Raw genomic sequence first — 7,466 nt, 5'->3', positions numbered from 1 at the left:
GCGGGATTATTCACATGTCATTATAGTTGCGCCGCCTCTACTGCCGTGACTCCTAAAAAACATTTTCATTCCGCGTCGCCCCATCAAGAGCTCGCTGGATCCGCTCCTCTGCTATCAACGAGAGGAACGTCTGTTCTTCCGCAACAGGGGGAACAGCCACTTTTTGGTTGTTAAAAAAAGGTGCGCTCATTCAAAACAGTTGCGTTCGATCCTTCGCTGGCTGTGCTGATTTAAATCTAGCGGTTCTGTTGTGTTTGTGTCTCATGTCGCAAGTTCAGTGACGCAGGTAGTGACGATTCTCTCGGGTAAATCCGTGATCAGCAGAGTTTACACGTCACGTTTTGGTAACGGTACGGTATGCTTGGAACCCCAACCGAGGTGGTACTAAAAACAGTACCAGGTACTGTACCCAGTGGAAAACCCCCAAAAAGTGAACCGTACCGAGCTGTACCATGCCGTACCATGCAGTGGAAAAGCGCCATAAAGGAGGTAGAGCTTTTTTGCATTTGGCTCCCAAACTCTGGAATAGCCTTCCTGATAACGTTCGGGGTTCAGACACACTCTCTCTGTTTAAATCGAGATTAAAGACACATCTCTTTGGCCAAGCATTCAAATAATGCATCTCAAAATCTTGTACTGCAGTTATATCTGATCAAATGCACATTATTATTCTTTAGTTTGGGTTAAACAAATCAATTTTGCTTGGTTGGAACAGCAGCTACGCTAATTATTTCTCTATTTATTTTTCTGTTTTTTGATTTACACAAGCTTCAGTCTGGATCCAGAACACCTGAGAAGAGATGATGCCAACCCCTCAGAGGACCTCAGATTGGTTTCTCCCAAGGTTTTTTTCTCCATTCTGTCACCGATGGAGTTTTGGTATCTTGGCGCTGTCGCCTCTGGCTTGCTTAGTTGGGGACACTTCATTTCCAGGGATATCGTTGACTTGATTGCAAATGATTGCAAAGATACTATTTAAACTGAACTGAGCGGGATGATGACATCACTGAATTCAATGATGAACTGTCTTTAATTGAAAAATGAGTGTTTACTATTGTCATTTTGCATTATTGACACTATTTTCCTAATTAATGCTGTTCAGTTGCTTTGACACAATCTGTATTGTTAAAAGCGTTATATAAATAAAGGTGACTTGACTTGACTTGACTTGTCAAAAGTACCGATGTCAGTAGGGGTTGGGGTGTCACTTTAGGGGTAGGGGTGTCTCGATTTTCTTTTGGTTGGAGAGGTAGGGGTAGGGGGAAGGGCCAGATAGCCCTTCAAATGAAGATTTTTCGGGACCCAAATTCAAACAAAGGGCTATAAAAAATTATCTTAGCATACACCAGCTACAGCGTCAACATGGCTGCCCAAGCAAACAAGAAGACCCATAAATGTACGTATTTTTGGAATTAATAGGGATTTTAATAAAAAATAATCATTTGTTTTATGTTATATTCCATCTTTTGTTCATATTTACGGTCATATTATTCAAAGAAATGTTTGCAAAAAATCACTAAAGTTCGCTAATGTTAAACCATTAACTGACTGCATGGTAGCTCCACAACATTTTTTTTTTCTGATCAGGGTCGTAACCACCATAGACATTGAAGGGGGAAATAATTAAAAATCACCAAAAAAGAAAAATTCTCAAATATGGCCATTTTGAGAGAGAGAGAGAGATGAAAGCTGTCCCTGCTGAACCCCCCCCCCCCCCCAGCTAAAACCAGCCTAAGCTGGTTGGCTGGTTTTAACTGGTCGTCCAGACAGGTCATAGCTGGTCAGCAGGCTTGTTTTATGGGTTTGGCCACTTCAGGCTGGGAGACCAGCTGGCCAACCAGCTAAAACCAGCTTGGCCAGGCTGAGAGACCAGCTAAAACTAGCTACTTCCGGCTTAAACCAGCTAAGACCAGCCAACCAGCTTAGGCTGGTTTTAGCTGTTTTTTGAGTGTGTGAATTACATGCGTCTGTGCGTCTCTCTCTACAATGAGAGAGTTTACTTACTTCAAAAACAGCGATTTTATCCTCTCGTTGCTGGGAAATATAATATAGTGAATCAATATTTAAGCTATTTTATTAATTAAAGTCACAGGGCATTGGTGGATGTTTGTGTGTGCGTTGCGTGATCTCTGATATGTGTGTGTGTGTGTGTGTGTGTGTGTGTGTCAATGAAAGCAGCGATTAATATACAATGGTAATTAAATGCCTCTAATGTACCAGTATTCAGACAGACCACGGATTGTGTATGTGTGTGTATTGTAGGAGCTAGTGACGGCGTATGATGAAGTGTAATGGTGTAATAATGGTGATCTATTTCTTAGGGGAACACTTGACACTCTGTTTCAAGGGTCAACTGGAAGAGGTAAGCATAGGGGTAGGTGAAGAGGTAAAAAAATTTAATTGGGATTGGGCCTAAGTGCTGTCCCCTGGTGTTCAACAAGGTCTGGTGGACTTACGGCTATGTGCCTAATGCCTACGAGTTACCATCCAAAGATATGTATGCTTATGCAGTTTGGCTATCGGTTCTGCTTTTGCTGAGCACCCTTCACAGTAACATGCCGTGATTTGACACATTCCCCATAGTGTCGGATTCTGACGTGACACAGAGTGGCCAATATTGAAAGGGAACTTCTCCGGTTACTGACGTAACCTCGGTTCCCTGAAATGAGACGTCATGATCATGCTGTGTTACTTATGCCCAGGGTTTTTCGTGACTGGCTTATTCAGTCAAACTATTCTGAGGAAATTACGTTCAGCGCCGCCCCAAATTTGCATGCTTGAATGTGACTTGAATTGCAAGGCAATATTGTGGTTCAATCAGGTTTTTGTTTTTCTAGGAGAAAAGTGTTTCCCCATAGCATCAGATTCTGTCTACTATATGCAACTAACGCTCCACGATCCTCAACACCAACACATGTGATACAGTAGCATTTCTTTAAAAAATATACCACTTGGTGTAATGTTTTAAAATATAATGCAAATACTTGTAGAATTTTTTTTTTAATTGTGGTCAAATACTTCAAATACTACATGTCACTACATAACTCAAACAGCTACTGTGGAAACAATCAGGAGGATATACAGTATGAAGGATTGTTGATGTCTTTGGTCAGCCTTCACCCTTAATTACAGGAAAAAAAGCTCAGATTTCACTTCCTCTGTACAAAAATTAAAATTTCACAACTGCAGACTGCTTTAGGATTTGGTTCATTACTAAAAGATGCTAAATATTAGCATACCATTTCTGACAGTTTACATGCAGTGAAATTAAACTATTAAAATGACATTATCAGTGAATGCGCAGAGAAAATTACAAAGTAACTATCATAAATTGAACCATGTACTGCAGTTTAATTGCTCATAATCAACTCAGTAAATTACTGCTCTGGACACTAGAAATGAGCATCAATAATAATGATACTTCTTTATTAAAAAAGAAAACAACACAAAAAAACAGGTGTGCGATTCTCAAGACCCTTTTACATGATTCAGCATTCAATGCATTGTTCTCTATGCAGTGAAGTATCAGTATTGCATGCCAATCAAGCACTGTAGAAAACAATTTCAACTTTGACCTTTGTCACTGAACTTTCAAAGCATAAACAATTATTAATGAACAATCTGTAAGACATACACAATGGCACTTTTTCCCAATTACAGGTTTACAACCTAAAAGGCTGTTCACACCAAACGTGGATATTCAAGCATTCAAGAATAATTGATTATTGGTGGATTCCTTTTGAGTTATACACAATGACATTGACAAATCAAAGCTTTTCAGAAAGTGTACTGAACATTTTTCATCATCCCACTGAACCTGGCATTGAAGACAAGGATGTTATGGACCCTATTCACAAACTATTTTTTTATATTTATATTAATGTACATTTTATACAACTATGTTTTGTTTTAGTTTACCCTGACATTTTTGACAGTTAAAACTATATTTTACACAACAGCAAACCTGCAAACTAATGTGTGAGCAACAAAGCATACCATTAAAAAAAACATCACACTTACTCTGAAGTAACCACTGTTTGTCTTGGATGATTAGAGGGCAAAAGAGGAACGGTAACTCACTGACTAATCTTCAGAGCAGTCTTTCTGTTGAATGAAAACAGTTATGACAGGTCAGAACAGTGTCCTCTTTCACACTTTATTAAAATGAAATGCTGGAGTACAAAATGAAAGTAGGTCATTTCTGATCACAACATGATTTATGTAGTTGACTTATATAGTTAGAACCTGAACCTAATAATTTGATAGCTATATGGAGGCAGACTACCTAGCAAATCTGTAAGGGTATAATAAAAAGAAACTTCACATAAAATATAATTAAAACATTAAAAAACTACAAAGACTTCAGTCTAAGTTCAAACCAGTAGCATGTGGTCGTCTTGAGCCAGTAAAATCCCCTTTTTTATTTTCCACATGATGCATATCTCAATGTTAAGTAACGGGTGTTGCACAAATGTTAGCTTCCTTTTGTACAGTTGCAAGATAAGGATGTGATTACTGCATGCCCCACGATTAAAGGCCAGCAGTTTAATGAACAAACTTTGTCAGGGGTAGCAAACAGTCTATACTGTACATGTCACATTTACTGTACATTTTGAAAAAAGTCCTCTTGGTTAACAAACTGAACAGCTTGTTTACCCAAAAAAGTGGGAACATGAAGGTGAGTAAGTGATGATAATTTTGTAGAAAGTATCTTTACACAACAATACTCAATACAAAGCTATTATACAACTTCAGTAGACCATAACGCACAAGTCACATGAAATATTTTATGACACTCTTAAGGTTTTTCGAGCTTGGTATTTAAAATAACTATACACTTTATTGTTGAAAGGAGCCACTCGGTCATTATGTCTAAAGTCACTATTTCATTGCTTATGATAAATGACAGATGAAAGGTCCTATCCGAATGTGAAATTTCAAGATCCAGTTTGAGCTTTATATGCATTCAAATATGCTCTGCATTGTAATATCCTGCTTCTTCTGTATTAACGACAGTGAGAAAAAAACTCTGTTATTTAACACTTTAGCTTTGGCAACATCTTATATGTTCCTTAAAGTATGACCGTGCTCATTTTTATAAACAAGTTGCTATTAATTATTCATTAATTGTATGATTATCAATCAAAGGGTAAATGCCGTTACTTTCATGTTTTTTTTTCTGGAAATGTAAAGAGAAACACAGTAGCGTCACAAATTGAAATTTCATTGCTACTGCCACTAGAGAGTGAATTGCTACAGTCATATCTGGAAATACCAGGCCTGAAAGGCAGTTTAAAATTATAGTTCACCCAAAACATTTTGTTCTACCATCATTTAGTCACAATGTTGATTACCCTCATGTTGTTCTTCTGCTGAACACAAAAGAAGGTATTCTGAAGAATGTTTCAACTGTTATTGTTTGTACAATGAACTTCAAAGGGGTCAAACACAACACTGGAAACTGACTTTCATTGTATAGGCAAAAAAAAAAAAAGACAGAAGTCTCACTATGACATTAGGGTGAATAAATAATAAATGAATTTGGGCAATGTTTCCAATAAAAACATGTTTCAAACAAAAATTTGAATACAAGACCATTTAGATTAAAAAAAAAAGATTTACTATATCTCTGTTCAATGGAAGAGCAAGTCTGAACTTGCAAAGTGGAACATTCCTCAGCTCTCCCTGGGCTAAATTATTTGAGTAACGGTATACAGTAACTGTAGAGAATATAAAGAAAATATTAAGACTACCAAAAGCAAGCCTGTGATTGTCTCTTTGAAGATCTGGGATGATCAGTCATCTGGAGGTGATGATTTTGAGCAAGATGAACACAATGAAAAACCTCTGATCAGACATTTAAATTAGTTATTAAGATGGACTAAATTCTTGTTTTCCAGCAGACATGCCATGACACGGTGCGCTACAGTGTCTACATATTTGATTTAAATCTACAGGTAAAAACATGTTAAAAGCATTTAAAATGTTGTCAAACAAGCCACAAAAGGACAGAAAGAGGACAAGAGATTGGAACTATAAAGAAACCATGCAAGAATTACAATTTCTATTTTGTTATAGGCCTATGTATTTTGAGCAGTGGTGGGCCGTCAGGGCCAGCAAAGCCTTCTCTGCTGGCCTAAACACTAGGGATGGGCGATATCTTATCGTTTGCGATATACCGGTAAAAATTCTCCACACGATAAGAATTCGTCTTCCTGCAATAATAACGATAAAGTCTAGTTGTTGACATATTTCTGTGTGCGACTGTGTGGAGTGACGTGAAGGAAGGCGGACATGAAATTGAGCAGCTCCTTCTACAATCTGGAACAGGTTTGGATAGGGCTGTACAGTGCGACAAAAATCGGTCTGAGCCTTGAGTAAATGTACTACAGCAGCACGTGCGCGACAGTTTTACACGTGTATGAGTCGTTTACAAACCTGTTGTCCAACAAAGATATTTTAATTTATTGACATGCTTTTTCTCCATATTAACTTCTTAACAGTCGAGTGTTTGAAATAACTTATTTTTGTGATCAAACGTGGTTTTGTATCACAGAATAAGGCAGAAATCATACTATTTTATAGCATTATATACAGTGATAAAGGCTATGTCGATTAGCATTGCATTATAAATATACTTTATCCTTATAAAAAATACCCAAGATTGCTTGAAGACTACGCAAGGGCGCCCTCCGGCTTCCAGTATGAATTAAACAGTCATTACATTACGTGTGTACTCCTAATGCTCACAACACCCTATTTTGGGCTTTTCTCTAAAGAAACAGGATTCCCTAAATTATCGTCATTGATATCGTTATCGCAATAAATATCAAAAATTATCGTGATACATTTTAAAGCCTTTTTATGCTTAAATCATGCTGCCCATCCCTACTAAACACTATCAGAATCACTGATTTAGTTTTAATATATTTTTCCATGGATGTTTATTAAATTATTTCCAATAGTCTATTCTCTTCAATTCATAGCTTTTCTCTTGGTTGCACTGCTTCCAGCAGTGTATGTTTATATTAGAGCTTTTATCCAATCATATTTCAGCAATCGTGTTGCCAGGGTCAAAGAAATCTGCCTTAAGGCCTTCAGAATCCACAGTGCAGGCGTCTGTTAGCTTAAATCAATGGCAATGAAACCGTTGCTTTAACCAATCAGATTTCGAGTTGGCAACACCAGGGCCATTTAGCTGGCTAACTATAACGTCAGCATTTTCTCGTCCTTTGATTGGATGGTCAGCATACTAGCTAGAAAACAGCATCACTGTAAATCATTTTATTAAAACTTAGTAAAACGTTTATTACTTTTCCTCAGGTCTAGATTTTCAGTGCATTTTGAAAAAATATTTGCCTACTATATTTAGTAAATCTAAAAACAGTAGTCGTAATGACTGCGAAAAACAACCACACACCTCCCCGGCACCGGCTCTGTGAAAGACTCGTGAAGATGAAAAACCA

The 7,466-nt window shown here is 37.5% G+C and overlaps 1 protein-coding gene across 2 annotated transcripts in view; it reads right to left on the bottom strand.

Annotated features, from left to right (window-relative positions):
• Positions 1-7,466, bottom strand: part of LOC107561336 (inactive rhomboid protein 2) — a 70,599-nt gene that overhangs the window by 60,729 nt on the left and 2,404 nt on the right. For both annotated transcript variants that reach the window (XM_016245760.1, XM_016245761.1), the window contains one exon: positions 4,021-4,104. The gene's annotated coding sequence lies outside the window, so the exon portion shown is untranslated. The remainder of the gene's footprint in view (positions 1-4,020; positions 4,105-7,466) is intronic.

This window comes from Sinocyclocheilus grahami, unplaced genomic scaffold (assembly GCF_001515645.1).
Source record: "Sinocyclocheilus grahami isolate Dianchi unplaced genomic scaffold, SAMN03320097.WGS_v1.1 scaffold767.1, whole genome shotgun sequence".
NCBI lineage: Eukaryota > Metazoa > Chordata > Actinopteri > Cypriniformes > Cyprinidae > Sinocyclocheilus > Sinocyclocheilus grahami.
The sequence above is the reverse complement of the archived record's forward strand: the minus strand, read 5'-3'. Positions and strand labels throughout refer to the sequence as shown.